This window comes from Carcharodon carcharias, chromosome 9, assembly GCF_017639515.1.
Source record: "Carcharodon carcharias isolate sCarCar2 chromosome 9, sCarCar2.pri, whole genome shotgun sequence".
NCBI classification, from domain to species: Eukaryota; Metazoa; Chordata; class Chondrichthyes; order Lamniformes; family Lamnidae; genus Carcharodon; species Carcharodon carcharias.
The window spans coordinates 5,671,139-5,687,434 of NC_054475.1; the positions used below are offsets into that span (position 1 = coordinate 5,671,139).

The 16,296-nt window shown below is 45.3% G+C and overlaps 1 protein-coding gene across 1 annotated transcript in view; it reads left to right on the plus strand.

Moving 5' to 3' along the window:
- Positions 1 to 4,356: 4,356 nt before the first annotated feature.
- Positions 4,357 to 16,296, plus strand: part of slc45a3 (solute carrier family 45 member 3) — a 132,746-nt gene continuing 120,806 nt past the window's right edge. Inside the window, exon 1 of the mRNA XM_041195005.1 lies at positions 4,357 to 4,377. The gene's annotated coding sequence lies outside the window, so the exon portion shown is untranslated. The remainder of the gene's footprint in view (positions 4,378 to 16,296) is intronic.

Below are 16,296 nucleotides of genomic sequence, written 5' to 3' on the forward strand. Positions count from 1 at the left end.
GTGCCAATCAATCGGGCTGCTTTGTCCTGGGCGGTGTCAAGCTTCTTGAGTGTTGTTGGAGCTGCACTCATCCAGGCAAGTGGGGAGTATTCCATCACACTTTTGACTTGTGCCTTGTAGATGGTGGACAGGATTTGGGGAGTCAGGAGGTGAGTTATTCACTACAGGATTCCTAACCTCTGACCTGCTCTTGTATCCACTGTATTTGTATGGCCAGTCCACTTCAGTTTCTGGTCAATGGTAACCCCCAGGATGTTGATAGTGGGGGATTCAGTGATGGTAATGCCATTAAATGTCTGTCCTCACCTTGCTCTATAGTTATAACCATGGCATAAGCCATGATTACCAACCTTTGAACAAGGACACTACATGAAGAGTGAGAAAGAGAGAAAAAGATGGTCATGGCCGTAGGAGCAGCTTGTGTCACGGCTGGTCAGACTGTTAATAAGCCTGAAAATCCCTCCACTATTTTGTAAGTGTGGAGATATGAAAATGACAACAGTTAGCTGTGTGTTTATTAGTGTCATTGAAGACAGCAAAAAGTTACACTTGTATAGCACCTAATCTCATCCTCTTGACTGTCCAAAGAGCATTGCCAGTGGATCATTTGAAGTGCAGTTACTAATGCTATATTGGAAAATGCAGCAGTCAAAATGCACAAATCTTCATTGCTGTCAATGCAGAATTCCCTAGCTATTGCGCTGGAGCAGCAGTTTAGATTTTGGTGATCAGGTCTCAGACTGGGATTTAGAACCCACAACCCACTGATTTAGAGTTGACGTTTCGAGTCCTCATGACCCTTCAACTCTTTTCTTCTCCGCTGATGCTGCCAGACCTGCTGAGTTTTTCCAGGTAATTCTGTTTTTGCTTTGGATTTCCAGCATCCGCAGTTTTTTTTTGTTTTTAACCCACTGATTTAGTTGGGAAAAGTTGCTGTTTATGTAGAGCATCTCGAGATTCCTGTTTCTAGACCAATGTAAGGATAACTTAAGTTTTAGAGTTGTAGATCTGACTGCAGGAAGCTACATCCCACTGCCTCGGAGTGGGGGGGGGAGCGGTGGGGGGTTTGGGGGGGGGTGGGGTGGAGGAATTTTATGGTCTTGCTGAAGTCAATGGAGTTTTTGAATGGCTTGCCACGTTTTATGGCCCCACCCCCACCATGACGGGGGCATAAAATTCCGCTCATAGAGTCACGCAACGCAGCAGAAGGTCTTTCAGCCCATCCCGCCTGTGCTGGCTCTTTGAAAGAGCTATCCAATCAGCCACTCCTCTGCCCTTAGGAATATGGGAACAGGAGTAGGCCATTCAGTCTCTGGAGTCTGTTCCAAATTTCCTCACAGTTGATCCATACCTTAACGTAACCTTAACTTATCTGTACCTTAACTCCATTTACCCACCTTAAGTCCATATATATTGTGCCCTGCCTAATGAAAATCTGCCGTCAGTTTTGCAATTTTCAGTTTACCCAGCTTCAGCAGGTTTTTGGTCAGGAGAGAGTTCCAGATTTCTTCCAGAGCTCTCCACACGTTTCCTCTCCAAAGTATGTATCACTCAACTTGCTCCCCCCCACCTTCAGGTAGCGCCTTCCAGATCATCACTCTCTGGGTTGAAGTAAAAAAAAATACTATTTTTTTTCATGCAATCCTGAAATATTTTTTTCTGGGAGGGATAAAACCCAGCAAGCTTAAGTATGGGGGTGAGGAGAGTGGAGCAGGCGGCCGATTAATCCACGTTGCTTTCATGAGCTCAAAAGAAACTAGTTCTGTTCAAACAAACCAAAGTCAAGGAAGCCGCGTGGGCTCATCCCTCCTGTACACCACCCCCCACTCCACCTCTTAATTTTTGCTGTTGGACCTGCCTGTGCATTGTGTGTTAATGTAAATGAAACCCCTGTGTGCCCTGAAGCTTGTAAAAGAGAAAAAGTGTTTTTTTAAAAAAATACTCAATGCTATTTCTTCCCCCTTTTTTTGGGAGGAGGAGGGGGAGTGGGTGGTGGTGAGTTCATTGCTTGTGTTCAACTTGATTTCTCTCTAAGCAAGTTCCCCCCCACCCCCACCACCCCTACACCCCCACCACCCCTACACCCCCACCACCCCACCACTCCCCACACACACCCCCACCACTCCCCACACACACCCCCACCACTCCCCACACCCCACCACTCCCCACACACACCCCCACCACTCCCCACACACACCCCCACCACTCCCCACACACACCCCCACCACTCCCCACACACACCCCCACCACTCCCCACACACACCCCCACCACTCCCCACACACACCCCCACCACTCCCCACACCCCACCACTCCCCACACCCCACCACTCCCCACACCCCCACCACTCCCCACACCCCCACCACTCCCCACACCCCACCACACCCCACACCCCCACCACTCCCCACACCCCACCACTCCCCACACCCCCACCACTCCCCACACCCCCACCACTCCCCACATACACCCCCACCACTCCCCACATACACCCCCATCCCACCACCCTCACCACTCCCCACATACACCCCCACCACTCCCCACATACACCCCCACCACTCCCCACATACACCCCCACCACTCCCCACATACACCCCCACCACTCCCCACACACACCCCCACCACTCCCCACACACACCCCCACCACTCCCCACACACACCCCCACCACTCCCCACACCCCACCACTCCCCACACCCCACCACTCCCCACACCCCACCACTCCCCACACCCCACCACTCCCCACACCCCCACCACTCCCCACACCCCCACCACTCCCCACACCCCCACCACTCCCCACACCCCCACCACTCCCCACATACACCCCCACCACTCCCCACATACACCCCCACCACTCCCCACATACACCCCCACCACTCCCCACATACACCCCCACCACTCCCCACATACACCCCCACCACTCCCCACATACACCCCCATCCCACCACCCTCACCACTCCCCACATACACCCCCACCACTCCCCACATACACCCCCACCACTCCCCACATACACCCCCATCCCACTACCCTGACACCCTCACCACCACCCCTACCACCCCTACCCCCTCACCACCACCCCCCCTACACACACACACACCCCCCCCCCCCTTCTTTAAAAAAAAGTTTGCAAAGTCCCAGTGAAGTTCTGAGCTGGTGGTTGATTGGCGGAGTTTCGGGGTCACTGACTGACACACACAGACACACACACACACACACACACACACCCAAAAAAGCTCTTGTCAAATTTCTCCTTCCTTCCGCCCTCAGTGCGCAGGAGCGGGCCTCCCGCTGATGTAGTTTACATGTTTTCAGCAGGAGTCAGTTCTCGCTGCAGCGGCGACTCTTGTTAAACAAGTGGAGAGACAGACAGACAGACAGACAGACTGAGACACAGACAGACAGACAGACAGAGAGAGGCTGTGCTGGGCTTGAGGGGTGGGGGTGGTGGGGTTGGGGGGTGGAAACCCTGCCCATTGAGAAAAGGAGCCGCATCGTTTGTGTGGGTCTCGACATCCCCCCCCCCCCCCCCCCCGTGTGTTGTGTGTGGGGGACAGGAGCGCAGTGAAGTGAGTGCCTTTCTGCCTTTTAACTCTTTCTTTTTAAAGTCATTATCTGTCCGCGATGCCGTTTCTCCACTTTTGTTTGTTTGTTTGTTTATTTTCCCCCATGTTGCGCGTCTTTAACAAGGGACTCCAGAGCTTTCCGGGGGGAATTCCAGATCCGGCTAAACTTTCTCTGAAACTTTAATTTTATTTCTAATGTGCTGCGGTGGCGAGGGGGGGGGTGGGGGGGTAACTTTTTTGTTTTAAGTTAGACATTAGAGCGGCAAGTGATGCTGAAAGGATGCCAGCTTTTTGGGGAGGGTGGGGTGGGTGGTGGTGGTGGTGGGGGGGGTGCTTGTACTGTTTTTAACATGACGTTAGGCTTTGAAAACAAAAGCTCAATGATCTCTGTTGGAGGCAGAGTTGGGGAGTATGTCTATCGCATGAACTCATTGAAATGGCAGAGCTGGACTGCGGGTCGCCCGTGCTCCAGTTCACAGTCCAGTTCCTTCGGTTCGGCTTTAAAAAGGGGAGATGTAAAAGAAAACATGTTCCTGGCAATTTCCATTGGCTGAAATCGTGTTGATTCGATGGCATCTCTTCTCTCCCACCCTCCCCTCTGTTCCCTTCTCTTTCTTTTCCCTTCATATATCTTCAAGTGTTTTTTGGCTGCAGTTTTTTTTTTGTTTCTTTAGGTGTGGCGAACGAATGTAATTTAAAACTTTTTTTTTTTAAAAAAAAAAGAAGGGGTCTTGGAAAACCAAATGACAAAAGGTGGAGATTATTTCGCGGATTTCTGGGCCAGCGTGAGACGCTGAGCGAGAATCTCCAGCAAGGAGAGGTACAGCCTCTGTCTCCTGTGTGTGTTTAACCCCGAGTCTGAGATTACTGACGTTGTGAAAATCCCCAGATGAGAAACTGCTTATTCATTTTTTGTGTGTGTGTGTGGAGGTTGTTTATTGTTGTAGTTTATGGAGTTGGACTTTAGCATGGCACAGAACTGTCAGTGGGGATGCTTTTATGTACAGGGTTATTGCTGGCTGGTAAGGCGGTTTGTGGGTCTCGTTAACAGGTTAATAAATGGAGAGTGTACAATACAAAGGCCAGTAGTGTCATTGTGAGGACTATGAATACTTCAAAGTGATGATAATAAAACATGTTGCATTCTAGATGCATTGGCTGCATTGAAGAATATGAAGAGAGGTCCTCAAGTTCCACCTCTGGTGTGTGCTGGGTTGACTAATCTCCCCTTGGGCAACAATCGGTCTTCTACAAATGGCTTTGGTGTTCCTCAGCTGTGGAGTGGCAGGGGCTGCAAAATAATCAGCCATTATTCCCAATCCTGATCACTATCCAATGACCACTGGAAAGAACAGGCCGGGGGTGGGGGCAGGAGAACAGAGTTAGTTTGATTACAGTGCTCTCCTACCCTGTCCTTCCACTGTCCTCCAGATTGGGTCCAACAGCCTGTTGACAGTCACCATTGGTCTTGTATGTGACCAATGATACTGGGGCATCACCGTCACTTGTGGAATCACGTGTCAGTCAGAGTTACCAATTAAGCAGGGAAAGGAAAGGGAGGAAAACTTTCATTTATATAATGCCTTTCACTAACCCAGGACGTCCAAAAGTGCTTTGCAGTCACTCACTGTTGTGATGTAAGAAACACAGCAGTCAACTTGTGCACAGCAAGCTCCCACAAACAGCCTTGTGATGATGATCAGGGAAACCCAGTTTTTCTAGTTTCTCCACATAACTGTCTCTGTTTATAACGCCAAGGATGCTGTTGACCCTTTTAAACAGCATTTTCAATTTACCCTTCCTTCTGCAAAGACTTGTATACACATTCCCCCACCCCCAGGTCTCTGTTTCTGCACTTCAATTAAAATTGATCATTCAAGTGCTCTCTGTGGCAAAGCAATAATAATGAATAACTCTGTAAATAAATTAACCCTTCTCTTCACTCTTCTATTGGCCATTTCAAAGAGATGGCCCCTCGTTACAAATATTCCAACTGGAGGAAATACCTTTTTACCCTGCTCACTTGTCAAATTCCTTCATAAATGCAAGAGCCGCTACTAAATCTTCCGATGGTCATTTCTGCTTCTGTGGAAATAGACCCAGTATTTCGGTGTCTCCTCGTAATTATAATCCCAGCTCCTGGCATCATGCTGATGAATTTCTATAATAAGGTGCTGAATAGTACACAGTGTTCTAATTTGGTGTAGCCATTTCCCAGGATGAACTTTATACACTTACTATTTAATCCTGGATAGCGTTCTGTTGGCTGGGTTTCAGGGTTATGTTTATCTCCAAAATAATTCAAAATCGATTTGCAAAAAACTCTGTTCATGCTGCGACTAATCAATGATATCACTGTATGTCATTTGGAGCTATGTCTTTCTCCTCATTACTGCTTTAAATCTGTTGCAGTTGTGTGCCTTGTTGAACTACTGAACTTTGTTCCACTATGTACAACTAAATCAGCAATATTGTTTTTTCCTTCCAGGTGCTTTACTTGCTTTTTTTTTCCATTGAATTAAGTATTTGCACTGGCTGTCGAGTCTACGAGTGACCACATGAGAATAATATTTGGGCTAGTGTCTTGCTTGAGTAGTTTCCTCGATGACCCAAGTGCTTTCTGGAAAGTAACTTGCATGACACATTTGGGAATATTAGAAATGCTCCACATGTTGCTGGAATTCTCATTAATGTACAAGATCCCACTCCCCTCGTCTCCCACTGGTGTTGACCTTCTGCTGAGATACAGTCCCCCAGCGCGTAGTCATCCTCTGATAGCGCCTCCAAGTCATGTGAGCTAAGATAGCAATTTTTATGACCTACCATTAGACTGTTGTGAGGCGCGCCAAGCCTGATATCACCCAGTGTTCTCTCGTGTGCATCTCTCAGCTGAGGCCAGAGGAGCTTGAGACTGATTTTTTTTATCTCTCTCTCTCTCTCTCTCTCACCCCCTCTCCCCTCCTTGCCTAGCCCAATGATGCTGAGGTCAGTAGTGGCACTTATACTGCTACTCCAGGCAAGATCAGTTAACAGAACTCTTGGAGAATCGAACAAGAGGTCATATAATCTGTGGGTCATATATTTTGCAAACTCAGCTACTTCTAGTTAGTAGTATTGGCTTTTTTAATTTCCAAATTTTAACTGAAGCAAACATATTTGTTTCAATTATGAAAAGAGCCTCAAACTCATTTCTTTAAATAACATTTGCCATTTCACTCACTGTTCTGTGTATAATGCAGAGTTATCCTGTATTAACAATACTCTAATATAGCTGTGTGTTCTTCATTTAACATGATAGGAACAGGCAACCCATGCTGAATGCAATTGTTTCTGTCCCCCTCATGCATTTGTGAGATCTTGTGTTTGGAGGAACTTTTGACAGGCTGAAATGAGCCTGAGTATTACAACATAGTTATAGCCACCTCAAACCAGCCTAATTGCAGTGGACTAGTCCCAAGAAAAGAGGTTGGGAATTTTTAATCCACACTTCGGGTGTCCGGAACAAAGGGGCTTAACCTTAAAATTAGGCGGGACTGTTCAGGTGTGATATCGGGAAGCGCATCAGAGTGTAGTGGAATTCTGAATCTCGTTCTCCCTAAAATTTGTTGAGGCTAGGGAATTGAAGTTCTTAAAACTGAGGCTGATAGACTTTTATTAGGCAAAGGATACCAGCGGGTTATGGAATCAAGGTGAGGAGATAGAGTTAAGGTACAGATCAATCTTGATCTTAATGAATAGTGAATAGGCTTGAGCAGCTAAATAGCCTATTCCTGTTTGTGTGCTCCAAACACTGTTGGGTTAGACTGGGTCACTTACTACAAATGCTTGCAACACAAATCTAGTTTGGAAAACTGATATAATTAATAGTTTATGCTGCAGCCAATCTTCTAAGAAAGAAGCCTGGTGTTCCTTAACCTATATAACTGTGAGCATTGAAATCTTGGGTGTCATTGACAGTAGATGCAATTTTCTTTTTCAAAATTCAATTATCCCTTGTATCTGCTCTTCAAGGTGTTGACATAAACTGGGATATCTACCCAAGCAGCCATTCTTCTTGTGTCAGCTCAGATGTTGTATTTTACCACTGTGTTGGTCATGGGAGGCATAACAACTGAACCTGCTCCTTTTCTCATTCACAAAGTCCACGCATGCATAATTCTGGGCGTGTCAGCCATGGCTCAGTTGCGAGTGTTCTTGCCTCTGAGTCTCATGGTTCCGGGTTCAAGTCCCCCTCCAGGACTTGAGTACAAAAATCTTCTGTGCAGGACTGAGGGAGTGCTGCATTGGTGGAGGTGCTGTTCTTTGGATGAGGTGTTAAACTGAGGCCTATCTGCCTACTCGGGTGGATGTAAGAGATCCCGCGAAGAGATTCAAAGAAGTGCATGGGTACTGCCACTATTTATCCCTCAATCAACATTACAAAAAACATATTATCTGGTTGTTACAATATTGCTGCTGGTGGGAGTTTGCTGTGCACAAAATTGGCGGTTGCATTCCCTACACTACACTACAAAAGTACATCATTGGCTGTATTGCTTTGACTGTCCGGTGGTTGTGAATGGTGCTATATAAATGCAAGTCTGCCTTTCTTTTTACTGCTGGGCAATGATTGGCCTTTTTTTTTTATCCCCTTCATGTTTATTCCCCCCCCCCTCCCACCGCGCCCCCACAAAATGTCCAAAGCTTAATTGTAGTTCCCTCACAACTGAGTCCCAGCTGAAATCAGCCAGTACAGGCTCAGACAGAACCTGGGATTTCCCTCGTCTCCATGCGAGTGACTTTTCACCACTAAGACTCTGGGAGAATTCTCTTGGTGACATGGATGAGTGTTGAGAAGGGTTATGGTAGCAGATTAAATCTCACCTCATGGCCAAACTATCTGGTTTTTGGAAGTTGCATTATTACTTTTATCAAACATTGATTTGTTGCTTGCTCAATGTTTGATCCAGAATCTTGGCACTAGTTAGGAGCAGATCTGCAGCAATGTTTATTAACTTTTTGGGGGCAAAACTACACTAATGTTGAATTATGTTTTGACCCTGAGGCATTTCTGAGGTGCTGTTTCCCTCATTTCAAAGATCACTTCAAAGTTTCTGTCCTCCTACTACAAACCAGAGGCTATAAGTGAGGTGTCGCTAATAAACCCAATAAGGAATTCAGGAGAAAACTTCTTTTCGCAGAGAGTGGAAAGAATTTGGAACTCGCAACCGAGACACACAATTGAGACACGTTTAAACGTGAAGCTGGACAAGCTCATGAGGGCAAAAGGAAGAGAAGGGTATGCTGATTGGGTGAGGTGAGGAGGGATTGGAGGAAGCTGATAAGGTTCATAATGTTTGGAGCATTTGGGTCAAATCTAGTTTCTGCCCATTGGCTTGATGTAACTTACATTGACTCCATTTCCCCTCTTTTTTTTTATTCTTCCTGATAGCTTTACCCACCAACCCATTGAAAAGCCTGGCAGGGTTTAATTTCCAACTTTTTTTTTTGTTGTGGCAGTGAAAGTTTTCATTATCATGCAACCAACGCCATTTGGTCTGTAATCAGCAGCCAGCAAGTGCTCGAGTGCGATGCCATCAGATTGTTTATTTTCTACCCCTCCCTTTGGTGAACTGCCTACCTGAACCTGTACCCCACGACGGCACATTGGAGCATCAACCTCTGCTCTTCCCCGACCATTCGTTGACTGCAACCATGTGAATCTCTACTGTACCAGTGCGCATTTAGTTTTTGCTATCAGAATGCCTTTACTGTGGCTTCCTGGGTGGTGAGGCTTCTGTTCTGTTCTGTCAATTTGATTTGAATGCAGCTTCTGGAGGCTCAGTCTGATAAGACATTGAACGACCCAGCAACCCTGAATATCTGGTAATGGTGATCGGTTTTAGCTTGAAGTCTGATGATTTACAGAGTGGCAACTAGGTCAAACTATATATGTAAAAATCTGATTGGCTGGATTTCTGCAAGCGATTATACTGCTCTGTAGTGTTGATAATGAAAGGGACTATTTAACCCAGTTTACTTTCTGCTCTTAACCCCCTTCCTTTCCTGAAGGCCTTGTCCTTTCTGGGTTACTGTTGCACGGGTACAGAGCGCTGGAGTTGCCAATGTGCCAGATTGTCCTGCAGCCTCCAGGAATTAAAGAATAATCTTGACAAACTTCCTGGGGCACTTTTTCATTGAGCATGCTCATGTTTGATAGAATTATAGAGGGAGGAAATAAGCTGTTTGACTGGGTAGGAGATCAGGGATGAAACCTCCCAGGAAAACATCCAAACAGAATTGGCACCATACATGGTGCTCTCAGGACCTTGTCGAAGTCCGTATTGTGCAAGTGTGAGTTTACATATTGAGTGCTGTGGGGTGGGAATGGATGGGTGTTGCGGAGAGATCATGGCGGGGGTGGGGGGGGGGGGGGTGTAAATCATAACAACTTGATATAATTGTGATTTTTAAAAAAAAAGGTCAGGGTCTGTGCAAAGTGATAGAGGGTACAACTTAACTGGTCACATAAAGTGTGACTTAATCATAGCACTCATGCAAGTGAGTCAGCAGGTTGTGGTTTCAAGGCTTACTCAAGAATTTGAGTGCGTAATTTGGTTGGTACTTCAGTGTGGAAGTGCTGCATTGTTGCTTAGTTGTTAAGCCGAGGTCCCATCTGCCTGATGGACATTGAAGAAATCTGCGGCAGTGTTCAAAGAAGGACAGAGCTACTCTCCCATTCTCCTGGTCAACATTTATGACTCAAACCAATGCCATTATAAAACAGATCGATGTGTATTAGTGCTGTCAATGGCACCTTGGCATGTGCAATCAGCTGTCATAATTCAGTACATTTCTGAAATGCTATGATTGTAGTGGTTCATTGGCTGTGAAGCATTTTAGACCTCCTGCGGAAACAGTATTGATACAACTTCTTTCCTACAAGTAGGCATGTAGTAACTTGTCCTTAATGGTTGATGTTGAATGCATAGGATTATTTTTCACATGAAATGCAGCTCAGTTTCATTTCACTTGGCGCCAAACTTCATTTCAGGCTTGATCCAAATATGAGAGCCAAATTCCAGAGGAGATTTGAAAGAGATTGTCCTTGACATCAAGGTAGTATTTGACCCAGAGTGGCATCAAGAAGCCTTGGTGAAATTGAAATCATTGAGAAGCAGGGGTGAGCCTCTTCATTGGTTGGAGTCATACCTAGCATAAAGGAAGATGGTTGTAGTTGTTGGATGCCAATTATCTCAGCCACAGGACATCACTGTAGGAGATCCTCAGGGCTAGACCCAACTATCTTCAACTGCTGCATCTATGATCTCCCTCCAGCATAAAGTCAGAAGTGCCAGATGAGGATTGGATTGTTCGTAATTCATGACTTCAGATAATGAAGCAGTTCATTCCCACATGCAGTGAGACCTGGCAATATTCAGGCTTGGGATGATAAGTGGCAAGTAACATTTATGCTGCACAAGTGCCAGGCAATGACCATCTCCAAAAGGAGACAGTTCTAACCATCTTCCCTTAACGTTAAACCGCATTAGCGTTGACAAACACCCCAACCGTCAACATCCCGAGGGTCACCGTTGACCAGAAACTTAGAACACAATAAACGATGCACTACAACAACTCACCAAAGCTTCATTGACAACACCTTCCAAACCCATGACCTTTAACACCTAGAAGAGAAAGGACAGCAGATGCATGGGCACACCACCACCTGCAACTTCACCTCCAAGCGACACACCATCCTGACTTGCAACTATTCACCCTTCAGGGTTGTTGGGTTAAAATCCTGGTATCTGCTCATTCTTGGAGTGATGTTCCCTCTCTGGGGAATAAAAATTGAAGTGTGCTTTCAGGCATTCTACAATCTCACTAGTCATTGACGTTGGCTGGTCTAACTCCCAGGAGTCGACTGTGTCAAGATAGTCAATTCCAGTGAGAGTGAAGAGATCTATTCCAAGCTTCATCCATGGTTTGTCTGGGAGATCACAAGTCATCAGTGGCTCTTTAGTTTGATGCTCATTAAAAGCACTGCACTGCACTGACTGGTCATTGATCTGATTGCTCATGTTTGAGCAGTGCAGCATTTACCTCGTCTTCCTCACGCTCAGTTCCTTGAAGGCTTGCATGGTTGCGCTTCAGCATCTCTTTACTCATCTCCTTAGAGATAATGGCTCTAGTTCCTTGCCCAAGATGGCATCTTGTACAAATTACATCATCTCCATGTCAAATGCTCTCATAGCGACAGGTGTCCTTAATAGTTTCAGGCCATCTTGTCATTGCTCCCTACAACACTTGGAGAGTTGCATCTCGTTGCGTAGTTTGCTTGCGCTTGTCTGTCAGAATCAATGTCTTTGCTGGATTGATGACTTGCTGAGCATGTCACGCTGTTGTTTTCCCATTGTGAAATCCTCCAGATTCACTCTGTACTAGCATCAACTTTCTTCAAAGGGAGTGCAGCTCTTGACAGCATGTTGGCGGTGTCCCCTGCTTGTACATCACTTCCAAATGATATCTCTGCAAAGGATGTTACTTCATTTGCAGATGCTTTGAGGTGGCTTGTGGTCAGACTCTGCTGTCACTTTGTCTCTCCCAAACTAGTACTGATATTAAAATGCTGACGAGCAAAGACAATAGCCAGGCACTTTATCAATCTGTGTTTTGTGTCAGTTTGCGTTAACACTCTGGATGCAAATGCAACTAGTTCTCCTTGCTGCATCAGGGTTGCTCCAAGTCCTGTCTCGCTGGCAACATACTGCAAGATGGCTTCCGTAGCATAGTATCTCAGCACTGGTGTTGGCGTCATTGGTGGTTTGATGCAAGTGAAAGCTGCTTCTTGTTCCGTGACCCAATACCACTGAACATTCTTAGCAGCGAGCTTGGGTAGAGGTTCACACTGATAATAAATTGGGCATTAATTTGGCCTGGGAGTTCACAAATCCAACAAATGTTGAACCACCTTCACATCTGTTGGTTGCTGCATCTCTGCCACAGCTGTCTCCTTATCAGGATCAGGGTGAAGTCATTACACTGTCAATACATGACTTACGGAATTGACTTCAGACATTTTCAGTTGCAGCTTTTACTTATTAAGCTTCTGGTTCATCTGGTAAACTCTCTTTAGCAGTCTCACTAGATCATGGTCTGCTATGGCTTCTTTTCATCATATCTTGAATCCATAGGCTCACAGATCATCCACGATCACTTCCACCCCTGGAAGATCATTGATCATCTCATGCTGTCCACATTGATACTTTTCTGGAGCAGTAGAAATGCAACTGGCATGCACAACCATCTGCACCAACCAAATACTGTCAAATGTAGTCAGGAAACTGCTTTTGTTCAACTTCACTTGCCAATATCCATCTGCCACATCTTGGGTAGTAAAGACTTTTGCCATGGCAAGGGTTGTGACAAAATTTCTTCAATGGTTGGCATTGGATAGTGAGATTACCTGAAAGCTTTATAGCTTTATTGAGGTCATTTGGATCTATGCACACTCAGCTTCTCGGGTTTTTCACTGCTGCCATGCTGCTAAACCAGTCTGTAGGAAATGTCACTTTCTTGATTACTCCCATCTTTTCAAGTTGCTCTATCTTTTCTTTCAGGCTGGACTGGAGGGCAGCTGGAACTCTCCTTGGAAGACGCCGAGTTGGGCTCACACTCTACTTCAAGATGATGTTCACCAGGAAGACAACCAAGACCTGTGAAAACATCTTTGTAATTTCAGCAGTCAATGGCTTTGTCTCATGTGAAATACTACAAACATCTTCTGGCGCATGGAGTCCAAGCTTTTGACATGTTTCAGCTGAGATGTGTGGATTTTGGTTCGTGTCTACTATTTGAAACTGTCAATAATCTATCTTCCCATTGCATTGGGCTCTCAGCTTAATTTGTCTAGTTGGAGTGAGCATCGTTCCATCACATAGCCTTAACTTTACCTTCAATGGTTTCATTTTTGGATCACGGCCTTGAGTAACTTCACACAGGTCTGTTAAGCTCATGATGTTACCTGTAACACTAGTGCCTGACATTTCATATTAACTTAGTGCTGTCCTTCTGCAATCATCATTCCAACAGTCACAAACCATTTTTTTTACCTTGAGACTTGACAGTGCCAACCAGTTCTAGGGTGTAGGGTGATTCATCAGAATCATCATCCAATATCTCTCCAGCTTTATAGGCTTGTTTTTCTTCTTTCCAACAAAACACATGCATGCAAACAGATTCAGCTTCTTGCAGTTAAGAGTACTGTGTTTCCCCCATGTTTCACGTGGTATCCTCCACAATATTGAATCCTATGCTCTGGCCTTGATCTTTCTGCTGGCCCCTCTGTAAATATTTCACTTTCTTCTCCATTGTCTTGCCCTTGTAAGGCCAGAACTGACTCCCAACATAGTGCAAAGCCCCGTCAGTTCTCCCATTAATAATCTCCAGCTGATGATTAAGAACCTCAGAGTGCCTGCATATGCCAATAGCTCTCTTGAAAGTAAGTTTTTCTTCTTTCGGCAGATGTACTCTCTCAGTGGGATCTCTAAGACAATCCTGTCTTTGATCAGATCATCCTTCAGTTGCTCAAACTCTCAAGATTCAGCTAGACATCTAAGTGCAGTCACATACAGTCCAGTATTCTCCCCTCTTGCTGAATTCTCCTGTTGAATAGTGTTCATAAATAACATTACAGGTCTCAAAAGTGAGTTTAAGGCATCCAATATTTCAAAGACTGGCACTTCTGCTCCTCTAAGGTCTAGGGTACAATACAGCTTGTAGGACTCTTTCCCCAGCAATCATAACAGAGTCGCTACTCTTACTTATTCGGGTTTCTTGTTTAACTCTGGAAATTTCATTGTTCTGCCATTAAGACTGGAAGAATTTCTAATTTATTTTCAAATATCCCCATCTTTATAGGAACAGGTACTGGAATATTCAAAGCCATATTAACTCACTCAGCAGTCAACGTCCTGCGCAAAGTTGCAGACTGATGTTTTAATTCTTCTCTGCTATTCCTTACATCAACTGGCTCTCGTGCAGCTGTCAAAATCCACTCCATTTCAGCTGCACACTCCTAACACCATGTTCCAAGTGGTGGATGCTCTCGAGCTTTTATACGCAAAGGATGACGTGAGAAGTCACATGACTATGGCAAGCCACAGTGTGCAAAGGTACTTCTCCAAACAGCATCTTGATGGGACCTGTTTTTCTTCCTTACACACGCAACAATAATGCTTGGATTGCACTAAAAAGCATCAAATGCATATGATATATTAGGTATATGCATAGTCTTCCTCAACAGAAGAAATAAATGTTGACCTCATCCGCAGTACCCTTTTAACGATTAAAAAAAAAATCAACATTAGTCTTTTATAAACAGAATAGAAAGAGCTGGTTATTAAGCGTTTATAAACTGGAAAGCTCGCATCAACAGTTTGTGGGAAGTCTGCTGTGAATCAGGGCCATTCAACTCTTGTTTAAGTTGCAATCATTGTTATACAAGAAAAGTAGTTGAACTGAGTCACCAATGGAGGACGAGGAACCATGGCTTTAAAAATAAAGAAACCGCAAAGAGAAAACAAGAACAAGTAAGGAATTTCTTGCTTGGGACGGTTGTTTTGTGGAATAAACAACTTTTATGCAGTGTCTGCAGCTCCTTTGTGTCTGTGTCTCTTCTGACAATATTGACTCTTTTGCTGATCTATGGCATGTTTAATCATGCATGTTTTCTCATACATTGTCCAAGTGGGAATATTCAAGTGCGCGTTTTGATCTTGAGTGAAGGCAGACTGTCCTGCAGAGGATAACCCAGCCAAGTCCCAACACTGGCCTCACCTGGTGTTAGCGAATGGACTCAGCTGCTAAGGGCTCGATGTGTAGCAATCAGCTGTAGCCATTCATTGCCTAAGGAATGGAGGGTAACTGTAGTGCTGTATCACTGGCTTGAGACTCAGGAGCATAGCTTAGAAATGGAGGATGGTATTCTTCAGCCTCGGAGAGAGAGGCCGAGGTTGAGTTATCAGGACCAATGGGTTTCTTTATATATTTTTGTTCTCCTCTTCCCACAAAAAGAAAATTGTTGCTTTCTGTTGCAGGAGGACGTAGATCGATTAAAGCTCCCATATAGAGCAGTGTGGGAAAAGCAGGGGCTGCAGCTGTGGATGAAGGGTGCTTGTACTACAACCAATTATTGCACTAACGATTAAAGGCATGGGTAATGAGGGGTCAAATACACTTGTTGCGAGGGTGTGCTTGAGAAAGTGGTAAACGTTACTAAATGTAACTCTTTCTCTACGCCCTCTCAATAGAAAGAATCATAGAATGGTCACAGCGCAGAAGGAAGCAATAGGCCCACTCTACTTGTGTCGGTTGTCTGCAAGAGCAGTGCAGCCAGCCCCCCTCCCCTTCCCCATATCGCTGCAGATAATTATCCAATTCTCTTTTGAAAGCCACGACCTGAAGCTGTCTCCACCACACTTTCAGATCCTAACCACTCCGCGTGGAAAAAATTTCCTCATGTTGCCTTTGGTCATCACTTTAAAGCGTCTTCGGGTTCTCAGTCCTTCAGCCAATGGGAACAGTTTCTCCCTATCTAGTGTGCCCAGACTCATGCCTTAGAACACCCCTGTAGAATCTTGCCTCGCCCTCCTCTTCTCTAAGAAAGTGAGGATATACTGTACAAATCTATTAGCACATTTACAGGGGATTTTCAAAAGGAAAGGTTCAGAGAATTTTTTTTTGAGCAGACATGGTT